The sequence below is a fragment of the Monodelphis domestica genome, chromosome 1, assembly GCF_027887165.1.
Source record: "Monodelphis domestica isolate mMonDom1 chromosome 1, mMonDom1.pri, whole genome shotgun sequence".
NCBI lineage: Eukaryota > Metazoa > Chordata > Mammalia > Didelphimorphia > Didelphidae > Monodelphis > Monodelphis domestica.
The window spans coordinates 166,407,892-166,425,314 of record NC_077227.1 but is presented as its reverse complement, the minus strand read 5'-3'; the positions used below and the strand labels follow the sequence as shown (position 1 = coordinate 166,425,314).

At 35.6% G+C, this 17,423-nt stretch overlaps 1 protein-coding gene across 13 annotated transcripts in view; it reads left to right on the top strand.

Moving 5' to 3' along the window:
• Positions 1–673: 673 nt before the first annotated feature.
• RNF111 (ring finger protein 111) overlaps positions 674–17,423 on the top strand; it is an 84,193-nt gene continuing 67,443 nt past the window's right edge. For 4 of the 13 annotated variants that reach the window (XM_016427863.2, XM_016427861.2, XM_016427862.2 and 1 more), the window contains exons 1-2: positions 755–1,146; positions 1,699–1,767. The gene's annotated coding sequence lies outside the window, so the exon portion shown is untranslated. Of the gene's footprint in view, positions 1,147–1,174; positions 1,512–1,698; positions 1,768–17,423 lie in introns of those variants that run through there. The other 9 variants (XM_056809275.1, XM_056809239.1, XM_056809260.1 and 6 more) reach the window with 8 other exon arrangements.

Genomic DNA, 17,423 nt, shown 5'->3' with positions numbered 1-17,423 from the left:
TCTGATATGAAACATCCTTAAATGTGTAGGCTAACTTATTTTAGAAAGACTGACACTAGCACAGTTGATAGCTTATGCAAAGGCCCTGTTATGGGAGATAAAATGTCCTGTGAGGAATAGCAGGGCAGCCATTTTGGCAGGTTTATAGTGTGGATTGTATTATCAACAATAGTTTAAATGGGAAGCTACCAAATAATTAGATTCTTCTGTGGATGAAGGTGATCGACCTCCTCAATAGCACCCTCACAGTTTGGGATCTGTCTTCTGGCGGGGAGTTCCCCTCCTAGCTGTGAGCCTTATCTGCTTTGTGGTGCTTGCCTCAGTTTCAAAAATTATGGCCGTCTGCATTATACCATTGGCAAATGTTCCCTGACAACCTTCGTGGAAATTAACTTGTATCATCAAGCATTTTAATTAATTTATGCAACAAAAATTTTAATAAGAAATTTTATTATGATATGTCTTGTTTTTATTAGCATTAATATTTAGTATTATTATTGTGCAAGATACTTTTTATCTAGCTCTGGTTTTTAGTTAGAAAATTAACAAGCTGAAGAAATAATCATTATTAGAGAAGAAAATGAAATTTTTGAGCTTTGGAACTGATACTATGCAGCAAGATTAGGTGGGGGAAGGGCGGGGCGGTATGAGAAACCGGAGCTCGCGCAAGCGCAGAAGAAAATGCATAGCAGCGGAGGGGGTGGGAGGAGGGAAAGCCTTTTGCGTCCTCGCTTTCCGGATTGTCGAAAAGTTGCCCAAGTGTCGCGCTGGCCATGGTGGGGGGAGGGATCGGCTGAGGCGGCGGCAGCGGTGGCGACAGCAGCGGCGACAGCGGCAGCGGTAGCGGCGGTGCGGTGCACAGACTGCGCAGTCTAAGACAGAAACGATCGCAGGCGGCGGTGGGACAGAGCTCTGGACTCCTCACCGAGCCAGGCTGGGCTTGCTGGTTTGGCCCTGTACAGCGCCGCTTCCCGGCTTGTCTGGGGGAAGTGCCAGTGACAGACGCTGCTCGGGGCCGTCGGGGCCTGTGGGGCCAAGGGGAGCAGCCCGGATTCCTAGCTGCCAACGCCCCCTTTCCATTCCCTGTCGTTCCTCATGGGCTGGTGATTCCCTGGACCCGGGGAAAGGGGGTGGCCGGTGCCTAAGGTGAGGGGGGACGGGGGGCGGAGGGGGCGAAAGAGAGAGGGAGGGACCGCAAGATGCGCGTGCGCGCGGCGGGGGAGGGGCCGTCAGGGAGGGGAGAAAGAGGAAGGGTTGCGGCCCGGGATGGCTGGGGTCGTCGGGCGACTGGCGGGTTATCTTGGGGCTGGGAAGGAGCTTGGTTCTGGGTCTTTGAGCAAGATTGCATTGGAGTTTGTGGGAAACTAGAGCAGTCTATAGACACACCCACACCCCAGAGTAAGGAGTAATGGGGGAAGGGAATTAGCTTACATTTTCTGGTCTCCCCTAAGACTTCGTTGGGGTCGGAGGATTGAGGCGTGGGAGTACAATTTGACAATGGACTAATGAAGGTAACCGGGTTGGGAAGGAGGAGGGAGTTGGAAGATGTTAAAATAACCTTCTGTCTGACTAGAGGGGTTGCCTTTTTCTAAAATCCAAGGGGACTATGACACAATGTCAGAAATATAGACGCATAAAATGTGTATTGTTGATTATGCTTATGTAGATAAATGTTAATATTTCTGTTATTGTCCGTAGAGATTTTTGCCAAAGTCAGTGGCTGTGCTGCTGCAGTGAGAATATCTACCCTCAACTGCAGGATAAGAGGTTTGTGTCAGTCTTTCTAAAATAGGTTAGCCTAGCCTTTTACGGACATTTCATATCAGAACTATAGCTCCCCCACCTCAGGACAACAACAACAACGACGATAACCCAGGCAATATAGGCCATTTATTTAACTTGTTAGGGCTTATATATAGTTTTGAGCGAATAAATTGTATTGTTCAAAGATTTCATGTGAATTTATGTATGTGGGTAATGTGAGTGAACATTTATCTGAGGTAAGTTTTCTTAAATGCAATGTACTTCATTTTATAAGAGTTGTTATAATGTAGAAAGCTTATGAAAGAAAAAACATAAATTTGCATTTTATGTGGCATTTTATACTTAATTTCCCAATTTGAGGGCACTTATTGAGCGAGCTTATCTGAGTCTTGAAAAGCCTTATGTAAGCTAGGCTTTTCTGGTATTTTAAATTTATTGTTTACAGATTTACTTTTAACATTTCATTGAATTGTTCTCATGCTAGTTTTATTTTGCCTTACTAGGTTAAAAAAGAAAAGTGTTTTGTAGAGCAGCAACAAAGGAAATTCTGAAGTTATTAAGTTACTTGTAAATAAGTTTATTCATTTAACAGTAACTAATCGATTTTGAATTCCAGAATTTGAAAAATTGGTCATAACAGCAAAATGAAAACTGAGATTTATAAAAAATTTGGGGAGAATAATTTGAATCTGTTAAGTGGTACCAATGAATAGAGTAATTTTTTTCCCTTTTTCTTGGAGAAGATAATTTAGAATTTAGAGAAATTTTTCATATTCCTTAATGAAATTAAAAAAGAAAACAATTGGGATGTTTTCTAATGGGAATGCAGAATTTAAAATGTTTTAATTAATAATAATTAAATTTTATTTTAGTACTCTACCATCACATACTTGTAGCATTGTTTTTACATAAATGTTAATAGCAAGTGCTTCCATTTTTTACATCTAGTCCGGGCAGTGAAACAACCTTGAGAGGTAGTTTAATAAAGATATTATTAGTTTCAGTTTACAGATAAAGGAACTGATTTTAAGAAACTTGAACAATGTCACAATGCTAGACTAGTGTTTCCAGGTCTTGGAACTCTAAATTCATTTCTCTTTCCAGTACATCTTATTGTTCTGGCATTTGGAGCTGGAAGGGATCTTAGAGGTCGTTGAATACCCTCATTTTATAGAAGAAACTGGAGCTAAGAAAGGTTAAGTGACTTGTCCAGGGTTTCAAAGCTATTTTGTAAGTGTCTAAGGCAAGATTCCTACTCAGGTTTTCCTGACTTATAAGTTGATTGCTAACTTTGGTACCACCTAGATGATTCCAATTATTTTGTAAGATTTTTTGATAAATCTCAAAAGTATTCATTTTTAAACTATGATTATTTAATGACTAAGCAAAGGAACAGGAGATGTCAGAGAGCAGAACCGGGAGGCACAATGTCACTAATGACCAGGGAAGACAGTGTATAGGAGGAATAGGTTGTGTTAGCAGTTCAAGATGAGGACTCCAAAAGACCATTGGATATAGAGGCTAAGGATAATTGGAAGGACAGGTTTACTGATGAGTTTAAAAGCCTGATAAAAATAAGATCAAGCAATGAGTTGTGAGGAAGTCAAGGCTGCTACTATAGACAGTTCTCTAAAGGAGTTTGGCAGTGAAATTGAAGATAAATGTAAAGCCATAACTTGTTGGAATGACAGGGTCAAGGAAAGGATTTTTTTCAGCATGTGAGGAGTCCTAAGCATGTAGACATTCTTTGTAGATGGGAGACAGGTAGATATAGGGAAATCAAAGACGAAAAAGAAGGAATGATTGGTGTGGCCAATTCCTCAGGGGTACAGTGAAGTATGAGATGAGGGGCACAAATAGAATAATATTGGAAAGTAGTAGGATCACCTTGTCCTTAGATTAGACTAAGAATAGTGACTACAGTAAGAACAGTTTAATGTGTTATTGGACTTTGGAAGTGTGGGTTAAGGAAGTCAAGGGTTCCCATGACACTTCAATTTTATCAGTGGAGTGGTAAGCAAGGTCATCTATGAGATAGGTAGTTGGAGACTGGAGGAGGAGGTTTGGAACAGCTTCTATGAGATATAAGATAGACATCTGGGAAGGAAAAAAGTATTGCTATGGAGCAGTGAGACCAGTTGAAATTATATAACTTGAATTTAAAGTGCATTCACTTAATATGATTACATGACTTCAGTGTTTTGGAATAATAGTTAGAAAAGAGAGATTGATATAAGGGTTGATCCACCCTTAGTAATAGGCAAGAGATTCAAGGGTAGAGGACAGTGCATAGGTGAACTAGTCAACTCTAGTGTCAAATGTATGAATGGAAGAAAGTGAGGGCAGAGTCTGGATGTTGGATAGGAAGTGTTGGAGAATACAATGAAGAAGTGTGAGGAAGAGGAAAGGATTGAGGAACAGAAGGTTGGATAGTAAGTTATGATGAGTGAGTGAAATTTTAGAGTTCAAAATCATGGAACTGGTATAATTTCATGAGATGGTGAGGTTTAGGGTATGACCACCTAGGAAGGTTGCTGAGGTAGAGAAAAAGGTCTTGGGAGTTGAAGAGGTTAATGAGTTGGAAGATTAGCATATTCAATGGCATAATAAATGAAGATTGAACTCCCAAGTAGGAGGATAGAGGATGAGATCAAGGAGACTGAGCAAGGTACTAAATGAAGGAGGCATTCTAATAGCAGACATACTAATAGCAACATCTCATTCTTATGTTGGAAGCTTTTTAGGAAAAATTCTTTTACTAAATTAAAGAACTCAGAATTAGGCAAAACAGCTTTTATAGTCTTACTCATATACTAGCTAGTGATTATGTGAGTCAAAACTGAGACTGGGCTAAGGGAAGAGTCATTTGGTTTTTTAGTCAAGAGTACTGTAATGGGATTTGGGGGATATGAAAGATTAGACTTGAATATAAAGAAAACAAATGCTCATCAATTAATTTTCATACTAGCAGTGACTACTTTGAGGATAAAATTTAAAACTTAAAGTGAAGTTTTTCTAATTCTGTGAATTTTGCTTACACATTGCAAACTACATTTCGTTTCTACAGAAATTGGCCACATAAATAAAATAATTTTAATGCCATAATAAAAAGGAAATATATGATAACTATATGGGAAGGCATGGATAAGAATCACACAAGAGGTGTAAACCTTCTTGTGCCAGGATGGGTTGTAATATATATATATCATTTAGGGAATAGATGATGTTACAAATCCATTTGAGAACAACAAAGTGGGAGATGAACATTTTACTAATCTATGGTTTCATTTTTATGGGTTATCTTTGTTCCAGTGAATATCTCAAGTTTTCCAGGTTCCATTGCTGAAATTTTTATCATCTGGTAGCCTATCTTCTGTGATTATTTTAACCAGCTTAGCTAGGCTTCGTTTCAATTTCCAGAGTTTGCTAAAATAGTATTGGAAGAATGATAGAGCTCCACAGCCAATCGTATGGGGTCTCTCCCTTAAGAAAAAGAAGACTTTCTGTTGTGATTTGGTAAATCATGCATACACATTTTTTTCAAATTCAGAAGCATGAAACACTTTATTCAAAGACCATGAAAGTTGAATTTAAGGTTATCCTTCTGTCAGAGAGGAGTTTCCTTCATTGTGCCTTATTAAAAGCATAATTGTGTTCTTTGATTCTCTCCTCTTCCCCATTGGTCAGTGTTTCTTAATAGAAAAACATGTCTCACTGTTTGTAATTTTGAGGATTAATATGTAAAATTCTTCCATACTCAAATTCTGTGTAGGTTGATTCAGTAATAGAGTCCTTGCCTGGGGGACAGTATTATTTTGGTTCTAGCTAATTGGCTCTGTTCCAATTAGCTGAATGACCATGAGCAAATTGTTTGATCTTTTAAGACTTCAGTTAAATTCATCTGTAAGATAAAGCTGTTAAGACTTCATGTTGTCTATCCATGTAGCTTTTAAATTCTCTTTTTTAATTTTAGTCTCCAAGATGAATGACTTGTAAATTTCTTTGCTACAAAATCCTATGGCTTTTTCTCATCTCTCATGCTACTTGACTTCTCTGCATTTGATACTTTATGAACCCCTGATTGTTCTTGGATCTCCTTTGCCTTCTTTTTTCCTTCCTCTCTTTTTAGCTGTCTGACTAGTTTTCTAATTTTCTTTTTCTGGATCATCATCTCTTGCCCATTAAGTATGAGACTCAAGGATCTCTTCTGGGTCCCTTTCTCTCTTTTCACTTTCTTTGATCTTAGCTCTCTTGGGTTCATTTATTATCTCTTCACAGAAAACTTCCAGATATATGTATCTAGTTCTAATCTTTCAAATTGTCAAGTGGCTTCTGGGAATCTTCACCTGAATCTGGATCAATTTTTAAAAATCAATATGTCCAGAATGAAAATTAACACTCATGTACATATGTATACATACGCTGGAGGATACCTTCATTCTTTTAATCAACCAGATTAAAAACTTTAGAGTCAGCATTAACTCTTTGCTTTTCCTTGTCAGGGTGTCTGCTTCTCTTTATATTGTTCCCTTTTCAGATCTTTATCACCTCTGGCTTAAACCTCTTATTTTACTTGGTCTCTACCTGTTTCTCCTCTCTCCTATCCTTCACACAGATTTCAAATGAATATTTTAAAAAGAAGTTTGAAAATGTGTCTGTCCTCTGCTCAAAACATATCAGTGTCTATTGCTTACACAATAAAATACAAATTCTCTAATCCAAAACTTGAAATTCTCCACAATCTGACTCATTCCTACTTTTCCAACTCTATTTCATATCACTCCCTTCATATACTGTATTCTAGTCAAGTCAGCCTACTCACTGTTCTAAAATGACATTCCGTTTCCCATTGTTGTGCCTTTGTATGGGATGATATTCCACATGCATTAGAATAGAAGCTTCTTGAAGGCAGGAACTATTTAAAAAAAACTTTGGTCTTTAGTTTAAATTCATGCTTGCTGATTGATTGTTGGTCTACTCTGCTGTTAGAATCTCTTACTTTTCATGGCTCAGTTCAAATGCCATTTACTATGGGAAACTTTTCTGATCTGTTGCATTTGTTAGGGCTCTATCGCATTTGAAATTAAAGTGTATTTGATTATTTGGTTCCTTGTTGTGTCTTCTCATTTAGAATGTTAGCTCCTTGAGGTCTGAGAGTACTTATTTTTTTAATTTTTCTATATTCATTGTCTTAGCACCAAGATTAAGTGCTTTATAAAAAGCCTTTTTCAGTTGAAATAGTAGATTTTTGTTAATATTTATGGTGCTCATACCTTCTGGGAAGAGAAAATATACTAAGAAAATAAAATAGTTCACATATGCAGTAAGGAGAAAGATAACTAATGTAGTGAAGGCATCTTAGTTGAATGAAGTAAATTATTCTGACACTACAGATGCCATTTATAATTTTTCAAATGGTATTCAAAATGAAACTTTATTACTCCTTGTTATGTTTTTTTATATTATGCTAAATTACTCTTTTTGTTTTTTGCATCTTTCAGATATTTTGTCCCTTAGTACCAGTCATATTCACTTGTATATATTTAAATTTTCTGTATTTTGTTCAGTACCTTGAATTCTGTAGCACACTGAAAATTATACATAAACATTGTTATGAACTTCATAGATGCCCAGTAAGTATTTCTTTAAAAATATTTTATTTGATCCCCCCCAATTACATGCAAAACAGTTTCCAACATTTTAAAAAGAATTTTGAATCTCAAATTCTCTCCCTTCATGAGATGGTAATCAGTCTCATATAGATTTTTACATGTGTTATCATATAGAACATTTTTCCATATTAATCCTTTTGTGGAAGGAAATTCAAACAGAAGTTAAGAAAGAAAGTGAAAAAAATTTGCTTTGGTCTATATTCAGACTCCATCAGTTCCTTCTCTCAAAGCAGGTAGCATTTTTTGTCATGTGTTTTTTGGATTATTGTATTGCTGAGACTAGCTAAGTGGTTCAGTGTATAGTATTCCAGTCAGGGTATATGATGTTCTCCTGGTTCTGCTCAATTTTATTCTGTTTCACTTCGCCTAAGTCTTTTCAGGGTTTTTCTGTGGTCCTACTGGTTGTCATTTCTTATAATATAATAGTATTCCATTACAATCATATATTATAATTTCCTTGGCCATTCCTCAATTGATGGGTATCCCCTCACTTTCCAATTCTTTGCTGCCACAAAAAAGGACTGCTTTAAATATTTTTGCACATGTAGGTCTCTCTCTCTCTCTCATCACTTTGGGATACAAACCTAGTAATGGTGTATTACTGGGTTAAAGGGTATTTTATTTTATAGCCCTTTGGGCATAGATCCAAATTGCTACCCCCCTCCATGCCCCCATGATTACGTCCCTCAGCCTGTGCATCATGTCTCAATTTTCCTATATCCCCTTCCCAAGTTTTGTCATTTTTCTTTTATGTCATAATAGCCAATCTGATGGGTATGGGATTTTGCATTTCTCTAATTAATAGTGATTTAGAGTATTTTTGCATTACTATAGAAAGCTTAATAACTTTGTCTGAAAACTGCTTGTTCATTTCCTTTGGCCATTTGTCATTGGGAAATGACTTGTATTCTTATACATTCAACTCATTTCTCTATGTATTTAATAAATGAGGCCTTTATAACAGACTTGTAAAAAATTTTTGCACTATTATGATTACTATGTATTACTTTCCTTCCTATTTACCCCTGCTTAGTTTCTGACTACCTTCACCCCCAATTTACCCTTTTCTATCAACCCTTCTCTTATCTCCTTCCTCTCCTATTTTCCTATACGATATGAGATTTCTATACTGAATTTGATTTATGTATGTTTTCCCCTCATTTAACCAATTCTGATCAGAGTAAGGTTCACATACTGCCAATCCCCAACTACTCCATCGTCCCCTCTACAGTACAAACTTTTCATGCTTTTATGTGTGATAATTTACCCCATTCTATTTTCCTCTTCCCAATGCTTTCCTCTTTCTCATGTCTTAATTTTATTTTTTAATTTCTTCCCATCATATTTTATCTATATATAAAATGATATAATTCTTAGGAGCTTAAAGAATCATTTTCTCATGTCAGTATGTAAACAGTTTATTCTTATTGAATGTCTTTTGATTTATCTTTCCTGTTTACCTTTTTGTGCTTCTCTTGAGTCTTGCATTTGAGAGTCAAATTTTCCACTCTGGTCTTTTCATTAGGAATGTTTGAAAGTTCCCTTTTCATTGAATACCCATTTTCCCCCTATAGGATTATGCTCAGTTTTGCTGAGTAAATGATTCTTAATTGAAGTCTTAGCTCCTTTGTCCTCTGGAATATCATATTTCAAGCCTTTTAACATAGATCCTTTGATGTAGAAGCTGCTAAATCTTGTTTTGTTTTGACTGGCTCTTGTGATATTTGAATTGTTCCTTTTTGGCTACTAGATAATTTCTTATTGATCTGAGAGTTCTGGAATTTGGCTAGAATATTCCTGGGAATTATCCTTTTGGTATCTCAGGTGATGGGTGGATTCTTACAATTTCTATTTTACCTATTTATTCTAGAATATCAGGGCAGTTTTCCTTGATAATTTCTTGAAAGATGATGTCTAAAATCTTTTGTTGATCATGAGTTTCAGGTAGTTAGTAATCTTAGATTATCTCCCAGGGATTTTTTTTCCAGGTAAGTTGTTTTTTCAAATGAGATATTTCACATTTTCTTCTATTTTTCTCATTCTTTTGACTTTGATTGTTTCTTGAGGACTCTCATTAGCTTCTACTTGCCCAATTCTGATTTTTTTTAGGTTATGATTTTCTTGGGTGAGCTTTTTTGACTCCTTTTGCATTTGGCCAATTCTGCTTTGTAAAGAGCTTTTTTCCTTATTGAACTTCTGTATCTCTTTTTCCATATGGCCAATTCTGCCTTTTCAAAGAAGTTTTTCTCTTCAGTGTATTTTTAAATTTCTTTTTCTTTTTGGCCAATTCTGCTTTTAAGTTTGTTTTCTCTTCATTGGGTTTTTGTGCCTCTTTTTACCTATTGTCCTATTCTGTTTTTTATTATATTAATTTTTTTCAGTATTTTTTTGTGTCTCCTTTGCCAAGCTATTGGCCATTTTTTAATGCTTTTTCTGTATCACTCTCATTTCTTTTCTCAATTTTTCTTCTACTTTTTTATTTGATTTTCAAAATCCTTTTTTAAGCCCCTCCATTACTTTGGGTTTGAGAGCAATTCATGTCTTGGAGATTTTGGATGCAGAATTGACTTTGTTGTCATCTTCAGAATTTGTGTTTTGTTTTTCATTGTCAGCAAAATAATTTTCTTTGTTGAGCTTCTTTTTTTGTTCTCTCATTTCCTAGCTTTTTTCTTTTCTTTTAATTAATTAAAAACAAACAAACAAAAAACTATTTAGGTTGGACTCTGTAACTGTGGTGAAGAGAACACTGTTCCAAGGTTCAGGTCCTTTTTGCAGTTTCTTCAGAGCTAGTTCTGGGTATTTATCTATTTCAGTTCTTCTTAGGTGGTCTGATGTAAGGAGAGGTGCATTTAATAGTATTCTGGCCTGTACTGTCTGAGCAACCAGAAGCACTCTTCTGCTTTAGAACTGTGATGATAGTCCCCTGCTCCCCCTGTGGCCACAAGCACTGGTGCATACTGGTGCTTCTCCTTACCTTGAGACCGACCATACTCTCACAATTTCAACCTGATTCTTCATATGGACAGCATAACAAGCATCTTGTACCCAGAGCTAGCAAAGGGACCCTGTAATCTTCTGAGCGGTTGTCTAACCTCCTTATGCCTCCCAACCATTGCCATCTGTGGCTGAGAGCTCAGGAAACCTTTGCTGCTGCTTGAGCTGCCCCCAAGGCTTGTCACTGCAGTAGGGCCTGCCTTGGCATGCCGCTTTGTGTTCCACTTCCACCCTGATGCACTACATCTTTCATGCTGTCTTTCCAATTTGTTTTTGGTGGAAAATTATTTCAGGCCTTTTTATGTGTTGTGCTGCTCCAGAATTTGCTTTGAGGTATTATAGTTTTTTAGAGGGTAATTTGATTAGAGGAGTCTGTGTACCTTTTCTGTCATCTTGGCCCTACCCTTCCAAGAGTATTTCTTGAATGAATGAAATTCCAAATTATCAAAATTGCAATGTTTGTGGTGCTTTATTTGTAAATTTTGTTATGTATTTTTGAATGTGTGTTGATTGGATATATCAATTAAAAATTATTTTTATATGTTGGGTCAAAATGATGCTGCTTCCACGTTACTACACGTGTGACTTTGGGCAGTTAACTTTCTGGGCCTTGTTTTCCTCATCCATATAATGAACAAACACATTACATTTAGGTAGAACTTAACAGGTTGTAAATTAGGATATTATAGATAAATCCATTTTTATTTAGATTATATATTCAATACCAATGTCAATACCATGAGAATTTTTAAGAATTCTGTTAATATCCAATATGTTCACTTAATTCATGAAACCCTTTCTTGTCTTGATTTTTTAATATTGTGATAGTGGTTTTTACCAAATTAAATGTTGCCTCGAGGGTTTTTTTTGTATTAACAGTGATCCTTACTAGTGTAGAATGTTTTACATTAAGAAATATATTTTTATAGTTAAGAAATTGAAGAATAACAAGTTTGAACTATAAAATTGGAAAGAAATTTAGTTAGAAGGAACCATCATATCCTTTCAGCCAGCTTAGTACCCAGTGTAGAAATCTCTGCACAATTATAGCTCTCACTTCTCTTTCTAGACTTGTTTCATATTCTTTCTCTATATTCATTTTCTAGTCCACTAAAACTGACCTGTTTAGTGTTCCCTATATACTACATTACATTTTTTTGCTTCTCTGCCATGCTTCCCATATTTAGAATGTATTCCTCTGCCTCTTAGGATTTTTCAGATACAGCTCAGTTGTCACCTTTTTTTTTTCCTTTTAAATATTATTTTATTAGGTCATTTTCAAAAATTATTCATTGGAAATAAAGATCATTCCCCCCTTCCCCTTCCCGCCACCCCTCCCATAGCCAGCGAGTGATTCTTCTGGGTATCACATGTGTCCTTGATCTGAACCCATTTCCAGGTTGTTGGTATTTGCATTAGGGTGTTCATTTAGAGTCTCTCCTCAATCATATCCCCTCAACCCCTGTAGTCAGTTGCCTTTCCTCGTTGTTTTTAATCCCACTGTTTTGTCCTCTGCTTGTGAGCAGTGTTTTTTCTCCTAGATCCCTGCAAATTGTTCAGGGATATTGCATTGACACTAATGGAAAAATCCATTACACTCGATTGAACCACAGTGTATCAGTAATTGTCACCTTTTTTAACATCGACCGTTTCTCATTGTGCCCCTTGTTAGCATTCTGCCTCTTGAAATTACTATGTATAACTTCATATATATTTTGTGTTTCCTTATCTGTATATTCTCTATTCCTTGAGTAGAATGTAAACTCCTTGAAGAAGGAAACTTTTATATTTAGTAAAGAACCTTATATATAGTAGGTACTTAAGAAATATTTGTTGACTTGAAATCATTCTGTAATTTTGTTGAGATATAGATACGGAATTGGAGTGGGGACTGAACCTGTGATGTTATTTTCATAGGGATTATTGAAGTAAAGATTCTCCCTTTATAATTTACATCAGCAACTTGGCCTCTGAGAGAATTGCCTAGTAAACTAAAAGATTGAATGATTTTTTTTTGCTCAAGATCACATAGCCAATATGTATCAGAGGGGATCTGAAATGCAGGTCATCTTTCTTGGCTCTCTAGCCACCACAACATACTGCCTTACCCAGACCACTGTCATTTAAATTATTGTCTAATTCTTACATTTTTAACAGTCTCTGTCTCAAATATAAATTAATGTTTTAAAAAACTGACTTGCTTTTCCTGCATCAATAGAGGGAATTTCAACATGAGTAGCTGAAATAGCAAGTCCAGAATAAAAAAGCCCAATCTAACCCTGACATAAAATAAAACTTGCTTTATCTAACTTCACCAGCTCTTTACCATGTAGACTATTATTATTATTATTGTAAGATTTAGTGGGTGACAGAAACAAGCTATGATACTAAAACTTGGATAGATGTATGATTTGCTTTTGCATCTTGATTATCTTTATTTGTATGCGTGTCTTCTCCCACTTTCCTCCCTACTTCCAAATATTAAGCTGGTATTTTATATCTTTAAGATTCCAGAGCCTTGTACATAGTAGGCACTTAATTCTGTCTCAATTTCTCCTCCTCTGCATATTTCAAAAGAATAAGTGACCAATGCTTATCCATCTATCCATCCTTTAGTTCTTTCATGTCCCATTTACAAGAATTTACCTCTGATCCTCTTCTCTCCTTAATTTTTAATCTTTATTCAGTAAGTCCTTCCCTATTGCCTACAAACAGTCCTACTTTTCTCTTATCCTTAAAAATAAAAACTCACACTTGATCTTTCTATCTAAGTGTTGATTCATGTCTTTTCAGTTCCTTTCACAACCAGACTAGAAAAAAGCAAAAAATGCTGTTAGATTCTTTAACTCTTTTCAATCTGGCTTCTAACTCCCACTACTTGAATTAAAAAACTGTTTTCTCCAAGGCCACCTTGCAATCCTAAGAGAACTTTTTTTTTAGTTCTTCCTTAGTTCTCTTTCTTGCCCTTAAATCCCTCTCCTTTTTATCATTTACCAGCAGTCACCCCTCCAGGCTCGGTCATCTTTACCTTTACTATGCTCTTGGCCATATTTATGCCTTATTTTCATGTTAGCCTCCAAATGGGCCTGTTCCTGATTGTTGAGAATTCTTTATATCTAGTCCAATTGAGTCCTACTGTGCTGCCTTCCCACCATCTTCATGCCATGCCTGTGCTATCCTTCTATATACTTCCTTCCTCTAGAGATGAGAAAAGTAGTCAAATCAGACTGTCCTTCCTGGAAAGAACTTGCCAGTCAGTTGCTCTGTGATTCCATTTATCATCCCTGGGCAAAAATAGCCTTCATAATAAAGCGGACTGTTTTTCACCTAGATGCGCAATTAACTTGCCTTTTAATTTAGAATTCATAGAATTAGCATAGTACTTAGTACTTACTAAACACTTAACCAATGCCTTTGTTGTAAAGATAAACAGTAAAACCTAGTAACACTGTGAAACTATCTGATAGCATAGCCACCCATCATCTCTCTAAGGAAATGAGGTACATTTTCTGTTTCCTTCTTGGGCCTAGATTAGGTATTATAAAACCAATTCACTTAGTTTTATTTTCGTGATTTTATATATGTTATTCTAGTTATTGTATATAGTTTTCTTTGTTCTATTTATTTCAGTATGTATCAGTTCATAAAAGTTTTCTCATATTCCTTTCAAATGTCCTTTCAAATGTAGTAACAAAAAGTATTTTTGTGAATATTTTGGTATATGTAGAACCTTTCTTTGACCATGAAGATATATGCCTAGCAGTAAGATCTCAGAGGTTATTTTCTTGCATAATTCCAAAATATTTTCTGAAATGGTTGGATAATTTTACAGTGCTACTCAGAATGTTTTAACATGTTGAGCTTCCAGAATGGTTGGATCATTTTACAGCTTCATCAACAACATATATAATGGCTTCCCATAGCTCCTCTAGTGTATTGGCTATTTCTGTCTTAAATGTAGCCCTATAAAATTGTCAGATGTCATATGCAATCCCAGAGTTGTTCATATTTGCTTTTATCTTAGTGATTTGGAGTAGTCTTTCATTGGATTGTATAGTTTGCATTTCTTCTTAGGAAAACTATATCCTTTGATCACTTACCTATTGGAGAATGGTGTTTCCTCTTAAATATTTGAATTAATTCCCTGTTCCCTATTTATTTTGGATATGTGAGATTCTAGATTTCTCCCGTTTGAGTTTCTTTTAACATAGCCGCATTGATTTTAATAAAAGTTAAATTGTAGACAAATTGAAAAATTTATGCTGTATATTCTGTTCTTTCCTTGGTTAAGAATTTTCTTTTTACTCCTTAATAGAGAAATGGTCAGAGGATATTTCAAATAACCTGTAAGAGAAATACAAATCAAAACAACTCTGAGGTTTTAACTTGTACTCAGAAAATTGGTAAAGCAATTCTGGAAATTTTTTTGTGATTATTAGTGATCATTATTATTATCATCACTATTATTATTATTAGTGTCCTGACCCCTTGATCCAGAGATTGGATTTTTAGGCTATACTTCAAAGAGATCATAGACAAAAAGAAAGACTGTATAAACACCTGAATATTTATAGCAGCACCTTTTGTGGTAGTAAAGAACTAGAAGCAACATACATACCTAGGGTTAGGGAATGGATAAAGTGAATGGTGCATGAATGTAATGGAATATTACTGTGCTGTAAGGAATAACAAACATGATAAATAAGCATAAGAAAGAACATTTATTTGAACTGAAAAATGTGAAGTTAGCAGATCCAGAAATAATGTACACAGTAACTATAACAGTATAATGGAAAGCAATAGCCTTAAAACAGTCTGTATTGCAGAATTAGAAAAACCATGCTTGGATGATTCAAAGAAGAGATATGGGAAGATACTTCTCCCATTCTTTTTCAGGGATTAGTCCCATTGGTATGGAATATTGTTTTTAACATAAGACTTTTTTTCCATGTGTTGATAGGTTTTACCGTTTTTTCCCCCTTTTAAAAAAATTGTCATAAAAGATTTTTCTCTGGAAGAGGGAGAATGGATTCAGGCATGTAAAACCAAAAATTACTATTAAACAACTCTTTAAAAAGAAAGATTCCCTCCTTTGGTTATAGTTTTAGAAGGTTCCATCTTCTATGACCCCCATTTCCTCCCCCACCCCTTTTTAAAATCTTTACCTTCTGCTTTAGAATCAATACTATGTATTGGTTCCAAGGCAGAAGAGTGGTAAGGGCTAGGCAGTCGGGGTTAAGTGACTTGCCCAGCATCACACAGCTAGGAAATGTCTCATCCCTTTTTAAAATCATGTGGTCTTTTATATTTAGGTCATGTATTTTTTAGAACTTAATATGGAGTGTTGTATAAGATAATGATCTGAATCTGTTTTCAGTTAAATTACTTTCCAGTTTTCCCACAAGTTCTTGTCAAATAGGGAGATCTTTCCTCAGTGTAAATTGCATTTATTTAGCATTGGGCAATTGAATTCTGTTGTTTCTGCTTATTCCTCATCTGGCCTCTTCCACTGAACTAATTTTCTATATTCAATTAGTACTAAAAATAATTATATATTTAATTTTTATTAGGCAGCTTTTTTGAATTTTTGTAGGAAATGAACTGTTTAGTGAAATCTTTAGGTTTTTCTGGGTACATTTAGACAACTGAATAAAGCAATAGTTTAGTTTTTTATTTTTCTGTACTTCTTCCTTCAATTTCTTTTTATTGCTTTAGCTAGCATTTCTATATAGACTACTCTGAGGCTAACAGGAATTTACCAACCTAAACTAGTGAGTTGGAGTTTCCTTATGGAAGAGTTCCCTCTACCTAGAAAAGCACAGATTTATTTCTAATCTCAAATCCTTTTCACTTAACATTTCAACTAAAGTAAGATAAAATTGTTACTGAATGTTGCCTTCCTCTAACCCATTTCTTGCATCTTCTTGTGCTGTGTTCATTCATTCTTAGAATATAATCTTCTGTTTTCTCTTATTTTCTTTTGAAATTCTTCCTGTCCTTCAAGGCTTCACCCAAATGCCTCTCCCTCTTCCGATCTCTTTCTTGAATTTTTCATGACTTTGTCCTTTTATAGGAATTTTTAAATTTGTGGACTTCTTTTGAGAGTACTTTATTCTTTTATCTTTTTCTTTTCCACATCCAGTAAATTGTTGAGTCTTGTTTATGATTGCTCACATCTGCCCTCTCCTCTCCACTAAAGCTGCCTTAGGCCGAATTGCAGATGCTTTTCACTTCTACAATTTTAAAAGTCTGTTTTTTTCTTCCTCCTCATTCTGTCTTTTATATAGCTTCCAGAATAATCTTCTTCTTAAGATGATATGAACAGGTCACTTTACTGCTCCAAAACATTGAGTGGTTCTCTGTTGTCTATAGGATATTTTTATTTATTAAATATATTTATTTTAAAACTCTTAACTTCCATTTTAGAATCAATACTGTGTATTGGTTCCAAGGCAGAACGTTAGAGCAGGCCAATGGGAGTTAAGTGACTTACCCAGGGCCACACAGCTAAGAAGGGTCTGAGTTCAGATTTGAATCTATGACCTCATCTCTAAACTTAGCTTTCAGTCCAGCTAGTCACCTAGTTGCTGCCTGTGCTTCCCCTCCCCCCAAAGGCTATAGGATTTAAAAATAAAAGCAGTCCCTTCTGTCATTTAAAGGCTTCCATAGTTTGACTTTAACCTGCCTTCCCAGATATTTTTTTGTGCTATTCACCATTAGTCAGTCAATAGTTATTTTAAAGCATTTATAAGCTCAATGCCAGGGATTGAGCTTATATTCTCATAGAGGAAGATAGCACATAAAAAGAAGCTAGGATTGTGGTGAGGATGGGATGTGGGATGGGAATGAAACTACCTAGGGAAATAGTAGGGGGAGTCTGGAGAAAAATAGACATGATTGACCTGCATGCCCTTCTTAAATGGAGGTTCTGGAGGACCTGCCTAATCAGAGGGAGTCTGCAGGAATGGAGTACTTTCTTTGTGTGAATTTCAA